This window comes from Haliaeetus albicilla, chromosome 22, assembly GCF_947461875.1.
Source record: "Haliaeetus albicilla chromosome 22, bHalAlb1.1, whole genome shotgun sequence".
Taxonomy (NCBI): domain Eukaryota; kingdom Metazoa; phylum Chordata; class Aves; order Accipitriformes; family Accipitridae; genus Haliaeetus; species Haliaeetus albicilla.
The window spans coordinates 7,747,787-7,762,943 of record NC_091504.1 but is presented as its reverse complement, the minus strand read 5'-3'; the positions used below and the strand labels follow the sequence as shown (position 1 = coordinate 7,762,943).

The following is a 15,157-nucleotide window of genomic DNA, read 5'->3' as shown; positions in this document are numbered from 1 at the left end:
GCAGCTTGTACTGGTGTAGTGATTGAGCGTAAACATACCAGCCAGAGCTGATCTCAGGGAAGTGTGTGATTTATTTGCAGTAACTTTTTTCTATCTAGTAGAAGCATTGATGGATGAACCAAACGCTCAACTTGACTGGGGCTGGAGCTATACCGCTTTGTGCAGGATGAAGGCTGGGATCATCACAGGGGTTGATTTCTCTGCCGCTCAGAGGCTGCAGGTGCCTGTGGGCAAAGGACAGGAGGGGCTGGAGGTGCTTGCTGAGGTTTGGGGGGTTTGTTTTTTGTATTGTCTTATGGTGCCAGCCTCAAGGTGCTTGTGCCCAGCTCTTGGTGTGTTGACAGGAAGGGTGGAGAGGATCTGCTTCTGGCACAGAGGAATAATGAAAGGAAAAGGCAGGTTATACAAAATAGCTCGTCAATTTATTGAGCTGTTTTTAAACCGAAAGGTCCGGACAACTAATTTTGGGTTCCTGCAGCTTTTGAAAGTGGATCGAGGAAGGCTATTGTCTTGTAACTGGGCTGAGAAAATGGCCTTCCTCTGCTGTAAGTGTGCTGGGGGAGGGTCCAGGGTGAGCTGAAGTTTTTGGAAACAGGCTGGCACCTTTCCAGGCTGCTGCTTTCAGCCAAGGCTGCTTAGCAGCGAGCTAGCCTGGCACAGTCCTAGACTGAGATCCTGGGTGCTTGCAGCGATTCTGGGAGGACAGGGATCTGGTGTCATCTGACAGAGTTAACATTTTTTGGAGAATTTCTCAAGGAGACTCTTGGAGTTGGTTTCAGCCTGAAGTGATGCTGGCAAGCAGAACCCCCCTGCCCCGCGCCGAGAATGCCAGTCCTTTTGTGGGAGCCATGACCTGCAGCAGTAACAAATGGCACTTCATTAAAAATCCCAAATACTGTCCAGGGGTGGCTTTTGGGAGGCATTTTGTCCTCTAGGCAGGAACTTGGAGGCTGTTTGATTCAGTGGCTTTCTCTCTTGGCCCAGTACTGTTTTGGGATAGATCTGCTCACCTGGCTTCAGGAGGTTGATGCACATTCCCGCTTTGATAGCTGCAACCTCTTCTCTGAGGTCCCCAGAGCCCCATATGGTCCCCACAGCCCCATATGGTCCCCACAGAGGGACTTTGATGCGCTCATCTGGAGATTGCTGCCTAGTTATAGAAAAGGATATTTTCAGGATGGGGAAGAGGAAGGGGATATTTGTGCCTGGTTTTGGATCTTGAGTCCTTTTCCTGGGGGAGGCCTTCGGTCTTGGAGGTGGCAGAACTGAAGAGCCCTAAAAACATGGCAGGTGAAGAGCCTATGCCCTCAGGGGGCTTCAGGAGAAGAGCTTTACCCTGGCTTGGGGGGAGGCAGTGGGGTGACCTGGTGTGAAACTGAGGGAAGCTCAGCCTGGGAAACGGGGAGGAGAGGCGGTTGGCTTGTGCTGAACCAGGGTGTGGGCAGGCAGGGTGTTTGCTTTAGCGTTTCAGTGCCTTTTTTCTCAATACCTGAATTGGTCTTGGAAGTTGGTGTTAATTAGCAATGAATTAAATTATGTAAGAATAAATTACATGAAATTTCCAAATTGCCTGGCCTGTTTTGCCCATGTCATTAGATAATTTCCAGCTGAAGGGATGGTGCTCCAGGTGGTGTTCTACCTTTGCACTCACAGGGGGAGCAGAGGTGGGTCCAGGTGTCCCTGCTGCTGTCCGAGTCGGAGCCCGTCCTGGGCCTCGTGGGAAGCTGGACCAAGGAGCTGCTCTTTGCAACGGGGAGCTGTTACTTCCCCTCCTTTGGGGGTACTTTCCACACTGATATCCTGATCCGTGTTCCTTGCTGTGTGGTTTGATGGGTGAGTGGGGAGGGGTAGTGGGCAATGTTTTCCTGGCAGGATTGTGCTTAGTTGGTTTGGGGTGTTTAAAAATATCTCTTCAGCTCTGGCAGCAGGTCTGTGTTCAAGCACATGGTCGTGATGGGGAAGAGGAGGAACTGGCAAGTTTTGGGGCTGGAAAACTGCACTGAAGGAACAAATCCTGTGTTAGCTGCACACAGCATGAGACAGATAAAAATGGCAGCAGGTCTTCCACCTCTGGCTTACGGCGCAGCCTTGCAAGAGTCCCCACCGCTGGAGCGTGACTGCCTTATGCGTTGTCCTGGAGTGTATCACAGTGGCACTGAGTTGCCTGATATCACGTCAGACATGGTGCTGGGGACTTGGCACACTCCTTCCAAGTCCCAGTCCGGGGGTTTTTAGTTGATGCTGGCTTTTTTAAACACCCGTAGGAGTTGAGAGCTGGTAGCATGGAGCAAGAAGCCAGTCAGGTGTGCAGAGCGGCAGGGCAGTGCCTGGCGATCCCGGGGAGTCTCCTTCCATCTGCCAGCCTTGATGAATGCTCAGGGGTGTCTTGTGCACCCACCTGCAGCATTTAGTCTTGCAAATGTGCTCTTTTTCCTAAATGCTGTATCCTGCAGCTTGAGCTGGGCAAGAGGCTTTTAACACATGGTAGAACTTGCCCCCAAAGGGGCATCTCTGAGGGCACTGAGGATCTCTCGTATGTGGCTGATAGTTTGACTGACTTTTCCCGCTTTGTTTTTTATATGTTTTAAACAAAACTTTTCTGCTTCAAAATGACACATCAATATGGAAAGATACCTGCATTTCAAAAGAGAAAACAAGTAAGGAACTTGGAAGTGTTTTGGGTTAACTTGAGAAGTTTCTACCTGACATTAGTCAATAAGGTGTTTGTGGCACTTATATTTCAAATTTCCCAGTGCTGACACCTTCCTTGCCTGCAGAGAGGCCAGCAGGAAAATGTGTGTGTGTGCATGGATTTGCATTTTAGCTGCAACAGATCATTGTAACCTATTAAAAAAAAAAAAAATTGATGTCCATCGCTACTGCATGGAAGTGCTCTGTGCTAGTGCCTAACCAGGCCGAGCTAAATCCAGTGTTAGTGACTCAGACCATGGCCTGCTTTTTAGAAGTGCTGGGTGCCCATTAATCCTGTTAACTGTAACAGGCAGCAGATGCTCAGCATCTTTACAACTTAGCCAGTATCGTTTGTGTGGCTGTGCAAGAATGTAAGAAAGAGCTTTAGGAGCTGGAGCTGAAAACTTCAGCCTCTTTCAGATGGAGATATTCTGGGTTGGGGAGCTCGGTGGCGGGTCGCAGGGTGTTCTCAGATTGCACAGCTGGATGGATGGCTGTCCTCAAGTGCAGCTTGTGTGCTTTTGGGTGAGGCTTGTTTGAAATTGTGAGTGCTGCTGCTGCTCTTTCTCTCCTGGTCTGGCATTGTGGTGCTGTGTGGTTGAGGCTGTTGGGGTGACCGGTGCCTTTCAGCTCTTGCATTTCACAGCTGCCTCCTTCACCCTCTGTGCTGGTGGTTCGCAGTGAGGTGAAGGACCGAGTCTTCCTCCCCTCTCCTCTGCGTCAGCTTTTCCCCAGGCTGTGCAAGCGCTGCATCCCTGGTGTCTCACAAAGATGACAAGCCGTCAGACATAAATGGTTCTGTTTTGTGAGCAGAGTGGCAGTGCCACGGGAGGAAACGACATTTAGCTTTTGTTGCTTGATTGAGCTGCCTGGGCTTTGCATATTAAACCTAAAGAGGCTTTTTAGCTTTGCTCTCCCTGGTTGTTTGCATCACTGTGGCTGTGATCTATCAGGAAGGGACTCGGGGAGCAGCATGGAGAAGAAATCTCTCTCCCCATCAAACAGCAGCATGGAGAAGAAATCTCTCCCCCACCTTGCAAGGGGCTTCTCCACTAGAACCTGACACATCTTGGTTCTCCGTGGAGGTTTCTGTGCACTGGGGGACACCTGGGTGCATTTCCAGTTGCAGCACCCAGTAACCTGGCCACAACTCTGCAGCACTCCTGGTCTCAGAGTGAGCTGCTGGCTCTGTCCTCTCTCACACTGTTGTGGTGCAGGGCACCAGCATGTTTGCAGGGGGAAGTGATGTGGACAGAGCCAGGCATGCCGTGCTTCTCTGGTCCTCTCTGCCCCTTGATGCTCCTCAAAAAACCTGCTCTCATGGCTGTAGGTAGAGGTATGTTTAATATCTCTCCCATGAAAGTGCATGCGTTGGCCTAGGAGCTGACTGGGAAAATCAAGCTTTCTGGATCTCACAGGCTGGAAAAGCATGTCTGAGCTCTCAGTGTCATCTTTTGGGGTTTTGAGGCCATGTTGTATCTAAAGACAAGTGATGTGGTTTGCATCTGGTGTTGTTCCTTTATGCCTAGTTTCTGGCCCCCTTTTAAAGCTAATCTTTGGGATGAAGATGAGGTTGGGAGCTGACTCTTCTGCGCAAACTGAGGTAGCATGTTTGTAGGTAGCTTGAGGTAGCTAATCCTTGCCTGGATTAGGCAGAAAAAAAAAGGATAGTCATCCTTTATTTTGGAATGATAGTTGGATTGGGGCTAGTGGGAGGAAGGGGAAGTTATACTGGTATTAAGGGGAATTACATATGTAGCATGACTGCAGAAAACTTCTTCAGCAGAAAGCCTTGGCCTGTGAGTCACGGTTGCTAGAAAGACTGTTTGATTCCTAATTCACCCACTGTTTTGGCACTGAGTCACAGCTGGGTGGGTGTGCAGGTAGGAAAAAGAAGCACCAGCAATACACACCGGGACTTGCGCATGGAGAAGGGGAAGGAAGTGATTTCAGACAGCGGATGTGAATTTTAACAGCTTCTAATAAAAGTGGTGGCTGGCAAGGGGAAGATTTCTGAATGGAGGTTGTCCCTGTTTGCCCTTCTCAGCCTGCTCCTGCCTGTGCAGGGCAGCCCCCGGCGTGCGTGGGGATGCCAAGCAGCCCAGCTCCTGGCTTGTGTGGCACATGGGGGGCTTTTCCTGCTCTGCTCATGGAGCAAATGCTGCTCTCCAGCTGGGAGTGGGTTTTGAGGGGGGTCCTGCTGGGCACAGGGGAGCTGTGGGGGTGTTGCCTAGAATACTTTCTTTTTAATTATTAAAGTTTGGGTTTTTTTTTCCCCAATTCTGTGTTTTCTCCTGTAGTAATAGTTGGCAATTATACAAATTTATGCAAAGTATTTTTAGTTTGCATTTTTTTTGATGGGAAAGAATGCAGGCAGGAATAAGCAGCTGCTTCTGGTTAGCTGGCTATGGCAGCCATTTTGGTGTGAGGGGAGCAGAGCAAAGCCCTGACCCTCACCCCCCACCCGAGGCAGCTCTCTGGGTGCAGGCACCGCTGCCCAGAGCATCCATGTGCTTCCATGGGTGTTTGGTGCTTGGAAGCCACTGGAGCTGGCGTTCGTGCTGACCGGCTGCTCCGGGCTTGCTGCTGCCTGCCTTGTGCACAGAATTCAGGTGACCACCCCTGTTACACCTTTTTTTTGGCTGCAAATTTCTGTTTGTGGAAAAACTGGAAAGCTTCAGTGCATTTTTCTGTTGCTTTAAAGAACAGATAACTAAATTTTAGATAATGGAAGGACTCTGTCCTGGTGCATGTTATAGAAGTCTCCAGAGATACACCCACAGCTGGCACCCCTGAGGTTGCAAGGGTTTGCCACTTGGAGCAATAGAAACTCCCAGGTTATTTATTCCTACCACCGTGATTACCTTCCAAAGGCATAAAAACTATATCACATTTATATTCACAAAGAACAGAGGCTGCCTTTATTTTGGGAAGGTTTGCTGTTGAGGGAATTCCCTATTGTTGGCTGGGCTGGACTACTTGGGATTTCATCCTCCTGCAATCTCTGGTTTGGATGGCTGCAGCCTGCTCCTGCATAAACCACCCAGCAGCCAGCAGGAGAATATTATCGGGGAATGCTTAGAGAAAATACATCCTGTGACCAAAGCATAAAAGCAATTCACACTAATGGTGCTATTAACCCCTTGTGGTGCCGTTTGATTAGGTACGAGTGGTTGTGCAGGGCAGGAAAGGAGAGCGGAGCCCTGGCGCTGGGCTGCAGGGCTGATCGCTGCGGAGAGAAGAGGCACCGGAGAAGTGGGTTTTCAGCAGGTGTGTCTTGATTCATCCCCCTGGTGCATATGTGCTGTGAGGCCCTGAAGCAAGCAGTTGTGCTGCCTTTTAATGTTCGTCTTGTCCAGAGAGAGGTAGGGAGTGTGGGACCTTATTCAAACCGAGGATTTTAGGGGCTGTTTTTTTCTCCTGAGGGGCAGCAGCAGGTATGTGTTTCCCCTGGCAGAACTAGCCTCTGCCTTCCTCTGTGGGTGCTGAGCTGAAATTGCTCAAAGACAGCCTGGCAGCTAAAGCTGTGCCTGGGCTCTTGCTTAGAAACAGGATGCTTTTGGACTTTGCTTCTCTTGCATCCCATGGGAGGGACCTGCAGCCCAGACCCGCGGGATAGTTTCTTGCCCTCCGTGCTGGTGACGTTGTGCAGCGAGGCCCTGGGGCTGGCAGGGACTGAGACCTGAGCCTGCCTGGAGGGAAACCTGTACCTGAGTGCTCCTGCCTGGCCTCTGCGCTCCTGCAGCCGAGGCTGCTCTTCGGAGCCTGGCAGCTGATCAACACCCTGCTGCGAAGACCAGGGCGTGGGCTTCCTTTCTGGTATTTTGGGGCTACTTGCTCCTTGCTCTTTCCCTTGCAAGACAGATAAAACCCATTAACCCCCCCAGCCCGGGAGGGCAGAGGTGAGTGCCTGCCACGAGCAGCTGTTGTGGGGGGTCCTGCCGTCACTGTGAAAGCTCTGCTCCCAGCACCTCGTGGCATCCGTTACTCCTTCACTGAAAGCCGTTTTTTTAGGGATGTTACTGTGACACGTTGGAAGCATAAAAATCTGTCTTGTTGAATGGGCTTGTTGTCCATCTGACCATGGTGGTGACCTGCCTCTTGTGCTACTGATGCTCTGATGCTTCAGAGGAAAATGAAAACCAGCCTAAGGCTCTGGATGAAAAGTGGTGCCCAGGAGGGTTTAAAACAACAATGTGCTGTCCAAGTCTATGATTATAAATGTTTTTTGACCAAAACAGATGAAATAATTATTTTTGCCAGGGTTTAGTAGTCAGAGATAGGCCAGGTTTGCCATTGTTAGCCTCAAGTGCTGGAAAACTTGGTCACGCTGCAGAAATTACAGGATTTAAAACAAACAAAACAGCCCTGACAGATGTCTTGAGTGTCTTTTATGCTTTCTGTGCTGGAGCACGTAGAGTTCATGCCTGAAGCATCTCCCCCGTGTTTGTCAGGAGCAGCAGTGTCCTTTCCAAGATGATCTCAGCAGCTTTTTGTCTCCTCTGTCGTGTGACTCGGATTTTGAAGCAACAGGGGAGACCAGCCCTGTGTCATGAGACTGGGAACAGGATCAGGAGTTTGGCCGTGCAGCTGGTGGGCATCCCTGAGAGGGGCTGTGCTGTGCTGGAGGGGCAGCAGTGAATGAGCATTGTGGCTCTGGTCCTGCCTCAGTGATTTTGTGCTGGTGCGGGGTCAGTGAGAGGAGGGCGGTGGGTGCTGGAGTTGGCTGCGGTGCTGGGTGTCACGCTGGACCCCTTTCGCATCCTCCCTGAAAGGTGGCATCCTCCCTGAAAGGTGTTTGCAAATATAAAGGAGGTGGTTATGTATTCATCTTGCAAGTAAGCCAGCCTTTTAAAATTTGAGCTGGGATGCTTGTCTTCCATGTTACTTGCGCTTCATTAGTTTTTGTCTCTGAAATTTTTCAAGGGCAAACAGGAGATGAGTAATTGCTGCAAAAGAAAAGCCAGGAGTGAGGGCACAATGTGTGTGGTTCGGTGTCTTGTGAACCTGGGAAGTGGGAGGTTTTTGCTCTGTCCCAGCCTTTGGCAGGTCACATAACCCCTTCTCATCTTTGCTTTCCCCCATCTTTAAACATCAGTATACGGTTAATAATGGCATGGCACTGAAAGCTTTGGCATTTAAAGCAAGGAACTGTATTATTGTCTGCATTGCTCTTCTCTGGGCCAGTTTCTCTCCCCTGACTTAACGTGCCTGTTGCACAGCGGCTGCGTCCCAAACACACTTTGCTGTTCTTTGCCTGCTTCAGGGCTGGCCATGTTTCTGAGTCATTTGTGTGTCCCTGGGGGTTGCATCCTGCTTGTGAGCTGACTTCCAGTATGCAAGATCTTCAGGTGAGCTTCCTAATTAATCTAAAATACTCTTCTTAATAAGGTGGGGGGTGCAGCCTCAGCCCTCTTCTTCTGGAGAGTGGTCCATGAGCCTTTTTTGTTCCCTGGGGAGCATCCCAGATGCCTTTGGGTGTCCTCTCCGCTTCACAGGTGCCTGGATGGCAGAGCCTGACTACGAGCACAGGGACCCTGGGGTGTTCCCAACACTGGTCCCTGAGGATGCAGGTCACGCTCTTGAGCTGCCGGGAGGGAGGATGCTCGCTGCCTCCATCGTCGTGCCAGATTCATGCGTTCATCTCTGTCTGCCCTCTTTCCCCATTTATCAGAGAGAACTCCGTGAGCAGGATAAATGTTCACACTCCATAAATGATTCCGCTTCTTTCCCTGGCCCTGGGGACTTTCTGTCTTTGGACTTTGTTTTTGTTGAGGAGGTGCAACTCCAGCAGGTCTGGGCTGGGCATCTCTGCCAGAGCCCTCCCGAGAGCCCAGTGCCTGCTTTGCCCCATTAATGGTGTGTGGGTCAGCGTAGCAGGTGGGTAAGAGGGTGTCCAGGCCTCTCCCCTGCGGGACATGGAGGGGTTGGTCTTGCGCCATTGTAGGGAACAGAGCGTGTCTGTGCACTGGGGTCTGGTTGGGGCAGGGTGACCGCTGGTGAGGCCCCCACCCGGGGTGCGCCTGAGCTGGGGAAAGCCCTGGGGGGGTGACTGGGGAGAGCTCCCTGCTGTCTGGGGATTTGGTTCCCTGCCTGCAATGGAGCTAGAAAAAAAAGTTTCTTTTAAGGAAGAAACCAACATACTTTGAATAAATGAACAAGAGTGTCTGACCCAAAAGTATTTCCTTTTCCCTTTTTAACAATTACATTCAAGCAAATGTTGAAATGGAAGTGTTGCTGTAAAACACAGCCACAGTGCTTGTGTTCAGAACTGCTGATGTGAAATGTTAGTGGTTTGGGGTTTTTTTGTTGTTTGTTTGTTTGTTTTTACTTTGTTTCCTTGAAGCCTTGAAGAGGCTGGCCTGCTGGCCTGGGGGGGGTGGCTTTGTCTGTTGACCAACTTGGACTGACGGGATGGTGTTGGTGGTGCCAGGGGTGAGTGCTGGCAGAGTACTGAGTAAATGCCTGCTGGGCGAGAGGCTGTCCGTGGGGTTGGCAGTTGCTGGGTGTGACAACAGCTGTGGCACACTGGAGTGCTCAGGGCTCAGCAGGCAGCTGCTGCCATGGAAAGGACTTTTGGCCTTTTTCTGGGAAATTTGGTAATTGGCCCCTAGCCCAGCAGGGTGGGTGCTGGGAGCAGGGCTGGGTCTCTGGGCATGGCTGGACTCCTAGGGGGGCAGTGGGTACTGAATGCTTCTCCTCAAAGTAGCTTTTCTGAAATGTTTTGCTGAGGCCCTGTCTGTGTTTCCTGGCATGGGCGGTGTGCGACCTCTACTCCTGCATCTCCCGGTGGTCCTTGAAGCCTGTCTCACCCATCCTAATTGAGTTTTGCTGGGACAGGAGCAATTATTCCCCTGATGCTGGGTGGTTTGTTCAGTGCTTGGGCGATGGCCCCTGCTGGAGAGTTGCACCTCAAGCTGGAGAGATGGCAGGAGAGGAAGCTTTTGCAAACCAGCTGGTGGAAATCATGGTATTTACCAGCTCACAGCTGAGCTTGGGAAGGTATTTTTATAGCTTCACATGGTTTGGGTTTGTGGTGGGGTTTTTTTGTTGTTGTTTTGTTGGTTTTTTTTCTTTTCTGAACTTGCAAGCTGAATGCTGTTTTCATTTTTGTTTTGCTTTGAAACTGTTTCACAGACAGATAAAAGATGGTCTGTTTTCAGCTGTCATCCTCTGTTCTTCAGCCCCTGTTACCTTTTAACAGCATGAAGGCAGTTTTGTGGAGGCTTGGCTCGAATTGGGAAGAGAGAGATGTCGCACAGCTGAACTCCTGCGCAGGGGATACCAGCTGCGCTCTGCGCAGGCAGCAGAAGGGGTTGTTGCTGCCTCCTCTCTGGTCGCAAATGGTTAAAAAGTAACTGAGTATGGTTGTGTGGTCCCCAGTGCAGGACTAGGACTGTCCAAACTTCTTGTGCTCCAGGGATGATCTTGGGAACAGGGAGGACATGGCAGCAGCATGTTGCAGGTGATAGAGAGGAGCTGCCCAGCAGCTGTGCAGGGTGAGGAGAGGACTGTGCGCAGGGCTTGGCTGTCCTGTGCAGTGATGCTCAGGCTTCTCTGCTAAAATGGTTGCCTCCCTTGGTGGTGTTGGCTGCTCCTCTCTCCTGCTAAAAACATGGCTCTGCGTGATGGGGGGGGGGGTCCGGCTGCAAGGAAGTAGTGGATTGTTGCTGCTTACGGCCTGTGGGATGAGAACTGGTGCAGGTCTGCAGCTTCTGCGGGATAGTTAACTTGGATACATATACTGGGCAGTGAGAAAAGATTTTCTGTTTGGGTGTTTTTTGAATGCAAAAGGAAGATTTCTCAGTGATTCTCTCTGGCTTTGCAATTCACAGGGTCACTGGAAAAGTACCAGTGACTCACGGATTTGCTAACAGTTGATAAGGTTTCCAGAGCAAACTATGTTGATTTGAACATGCATGGATGCCCTGTGAAGGCTACGCACTTCTTAAATCCTTGGGTCTTGCTTTTCGAGGCCACCCTGTATTTTTACCTGGTTGTATCGCTTCCTCTCAGATTCCTTCTCTAGGCTTCCTCACTGCTGTGCCATCCCCTTAAACTTCACTCCCTGCCCGCCGTGGGGCTCTGCTGCTGCTTTGGGCTTTGGACCGCACTGACTTGTGTCCTGGAGGGTGCTGCCACTGTTGCCTTGTGCTTCGGTCCAGAAACGGCTTCTGAGGCACTTGGAGCCTCCTCTGCTTCACCCCTCCTCCTGCTGCTTCCTTTTCCTGTGATGCCCCTCTGCAGAAACCAGTTGCAGGTAGATGTTGTCTTGTTTCCTGCTGTGGTCTGGACGGGGGTGAAGGAGATCATAGCACAAATAGCTGCTCACCTCCTCTTCCCCATGGCACATAGCCTTCCTGCAGCAGAGCTCACACATGGGGAGTGCTGGGCGCTCCTGGGGTGCCGGAGGCACAGCTGTGCCTTGCTTCAGGCTCTGGGATCTGGGCTGGCCAGGGCCTGCAGTCTGGGCCGGTGGGGTGTCTGTGATCCAGCTCTGCTCCTGGCTGCTTCCCACAGGAGCAAGCTCTGTCTCTCCCCTGGGCATGGAATTTTTTTTTTTTTTTTTTGAATCCTTGTTTACGCTTGGGGCTGTGTGCTCTTTGGGATACGTGTTGTCCCCCTGTACCTGTCACCTTACACGCAGCTGGGTCTCTGCAAGCTGTTTTGTGCAATGGATGTGGGTGATTATTTTTTTCAATTTTGCAGCCTTTGCTTGTGGTAAGAGGCAGTGCAGTTCAGGCTGTGGAGGAGGTGCACGCTGCCTTCACCCTCGTTCTCAAGCAGAGGTGTGTCTGCCCTTGCCCCAGTCCAAGACAGGGTTGTGGTGGGTAGTTGCTCCTCCTGGCTTGTAGCATCTCTCATTTTCCTGAATCCAGCTGAAACCTTTGCCGAGTTTTTAAGGTCAGGTTGCTAAGTTACACCTCCTTGGAGGAGCAGGCTGAGCAGCATGTTACAGGCAGGAGCAGCCGCCGTCTGGGAAGATCTGGGAGTGGTGTCCCTTTGCAATAACTGGGCTCTCCTGGGCCCTATCCCTGCCGTCCTCTGTCAGTCTCAGGCTAATCTCAGTATGTCATTTAGCTGTTCTTCCCCAAACCTTCAGCTTTATAAGCTTCCTTTGCTCAGCAGATTTAGTGCACTAATTGACTGAGGGTGTAGAAGAGCCACCCACAATTACCTGTGAAATTCTGCACGGTCCTGCAGGAGGAAGAGCAGCCGTTTGGCCTCTCAATCTTCTTTTTTTGAATCCTTATTTGCCTTTTGGGACTGTGAGCTTTCTGGGACACGCGTTGTCCCCCTCGGAGCTTGGAAATGGCCTTGCATGTCAGGGCATATGGCTGTCACCAAGCCACAGCTCTGGAGCAGGCATGCAAGGTCCAGAGCAGCTGATGCCCTGATCCTCTGCCCCTCTCTCTCTTTACCCTTGCTTCCTGGCTTAACCTCCTTCTCTCCTTCCCATTTTCCATGAGCAGCCTGGCTCTGGGAAGACTGCGGGGAGCTGGATTAGCGTGGTGCGTGCTTGGGTTTGAAAGCTGCTGGGACTGAGTGCTGTGGCAGGGCGAGGGCTTCCCTCTTCCCAGGAATGGGACATCTCTGGAGGGTCACCATCCTCAGGCATTTCCAGGAGATGTGTGGGAGGCTTTCTTGCTCAGTTCCCTGGGAAATCATGTAAATCGATGAGGTTTATTGGGGTCCTCTTTGGATTGTGAGAGTAGTGGGTTTAGGGTTATTCCCCCCCTCCGCCCCTGCCCCTTCCCCACTTGCTATTTCTGTTTTGTTGCTGTGTTTCTGCTGTGGCTGGTGTGGTGACTTCATCCTTACCCTGGGCAAGCTGGGGACTCTGTCCTCTCTAGGTTGGGCTGGGAAGTGCCCTCTGGAAAGCAGCTTCTCCCACATCAAAATAGGTAGGGAGGACAGGCTGGGGGTGTGTGTGCAGTTGCTTGCAGGAGGGATGCAGTATCTGGCTTTCCCTGGTTTAACTTGCATTAACCTTTTCTCTGTCCTTCCCTTTATCTCTGCTCAGCTCTTCCCCTCTCTTTCCCTGGGGTGATGGAGAAGCCATCCGGTAAGGACATCACCATGGGGAAGGTGCCGGACACAGCACATCTTTTGAGATATGTTCTGTCTCTCTTTTTCGCCTTTTTTTTGTCATAGTGGCTTTTTTTAGCCTGTTTGCTTTCAATAAAAGCATAGGGAAGCAGCACCCGTGTCCCCCGGGTGTCATGGGCTGTGGCTCCAGTGAGGGATGCTGGAGCAGTCAGCTGGGCTTTGGACCCTGCCTGGCACAAACAGCTTGTGCCCTGTGGCTGTCCCCAGGGCTGGTGACAGGGGACCGTGCCCTGGTGACTGTTCTCACATTTCCCCATCTGGCCGCCGACTGGGAGAGATGGAGCTGTCACTGGGCTCCTGCCTGAGCTTTTGCATGCAGCCAGAAGGATTTTGCCACCCTTGTCAAGACTTGATTATGTGCTCTCCTTTCTACCAAAATGCTGAACAGCAGCTAAATATAGGCTGTAACAGCGTTGATTATGGCTTTTCTAATTGAGCTTTACACTCCGTCAGGGATCTTTCCTAATGGGATGTGGCATCCTTGATAACGCCTAGCTGTGGAGGCTGCTTGGGAAGCATATGTAGATGCAGTGTGACTTCCTGGTGGCATCAGGCTGACATTTGCTGCTGAGGCCTCTGGAGTTGTGCATGGGATGGTAGGTCCATGGAGCCACAGCGTGCTTGGGAATTTGAGTTCAGATTTCAGATCTAAACAGGTTTCTAGTTGCTTGCTCTTTCTGATATAAATTGTTGTCTGCAGCTATACAACTTAAAAATTGCTCCTCTAAGGGTGTGAATTCTTCCCTTTTTACCCCCATGTGATTTGTGAGAGTGGCACTGTAGGCACAAAGGGCTGTTAGCACTTAAAATGCTAATGCTGTTCTGCAGGTGATGGAGCTATATGCAGGTGCGTTTAAAAGCACTGAGATTTACATGCTGGAAAAAAGGAATGTTTTGAACTCCAGCAGAGCCCAGGACTCATTTATGCAGCACAGCGATTTGTTAAGTTACATCCCTGTTGTCTTGTGCCAGGGAAATGTGTTACAACGAGAAGTACATACGTTTTACTGAAATAGAAGCAACTCGGGATGCTAATTCTGGCTTTGTATCTCCTGGCGTAGCTTGTTTTCACATCGATGCAAGTGAAGCATGGAGCTTGGAGTGGGCAGGATGGTGCTGTGTACCTGGTGCAGCTGTGGTGGTGCCTCTCCAGGGCCAGGGCAGTGCTGTCCCTGCAGCTGTCCCCATCTCCACAGCGCTCAGTGACAGCTCTGTGGAGCAGACCAGCATCACTTGGGAATCAAGGGTGAATGCAATTAATGCAGAAATTAATAAATTTCTGAACCTAAGTATTGAAGCGTGGTCCCCATCCCTGCTCTGATGGATGCATCTTTTAGGGTCTGGGTAAGAGGCCCGGTGGTGAGTGCAGGGGCTGCCTGGCTCCTGGTGGCTCTGGCTCCTGCCCTCTACCTGAGTGCTGCCCGTGTCCGTTGCAGTGGGCCTGATGCATTGCTGTCCTGCAGGAGTCCTGCATGGTGCCGTAGCTCTGCCCCAGCCCCCATGTCGCTGCTCGCCTGTGAATTACATCAGATGCCAACACCAGTTGGGAGCTGCTGTCACATTTGTAAAGGGAGTGAAAAACGATCATAATAAACGTAGCGGTGACAGGCAGCCACCGAGGGTCAGGAGCTTTTGCATGATAGACTCTCCCTGCGTGACCCTGAGGACTGGCTTAGTGGAAATAGGATAAAATTTAGTGCTGTAATGTGCAGGGAGGCAGAGCGCTTGCCCTGCCGTCCACACTGGGAGCTCAGCTCTGTGTGATGCTCTGGGATGGGTGGAGAATGCTGGGTCCAAGCTGGAGGGAAGGCAAGCAAGGCGTGTGGCAACAACCATGGGGAATGAAAGCTTTTGTGAGAGGAGGCTGAAAGAACTTGCCTTAATCAGCTTAGAAAAATGCAGGCCGAAAGGGGCTGTGACTGTGGTATAATGGCAATTAATCATGGGAGCAAACACTGGAGAGGGAGAATAATTATTTAAGCTAAAGGTTAATATTGGCACAAAAACAAATGAGCATAAACCAGCTAAGAATTGAATTTTGGATGGAAACATAAAGGTTTCATACCATTCAGTATGAGATTCAGGAACAGCCTCGTGTGAGGAGGGAACCTCTGCTGAGCCCCCTTGGGGTGTGCTGGGGAGCTCGGTCGGGCTCAGGTGCGGGCTCTGCGCCAGCGGGGAATGGGGGACAGCCTTGGGGGGATCCCAGTCTGTAGCCCTCAGCACAGAGTGGTCCCCCCACATCTCCTCACACCACAGTGGTGCTGGGCATCTGTTCCTTTTTATCACATTTCTGGGATTTTTGCAGCATGGCCTGGGCTAGTGTCATCCCTGAGGGCAGCACCTGAGGACCATC

General features: G+C 51.2%; 1 protein-coding gene across 9 annotated transcripts in view; it reads left to right on the top strand.

Moving 5' to 3' along the window:
* Positions 1–15,157, top strand: part of LOC138690478 (ankyrin repeat and fibronectin type-III domain-containing protein 1-like) — a 256,553-nt gene that overhangs the window by 59,312 nt on the left and 182,084 nt on the right. The gene's annotated exons all lie outside the window — the stretch shown is intronic.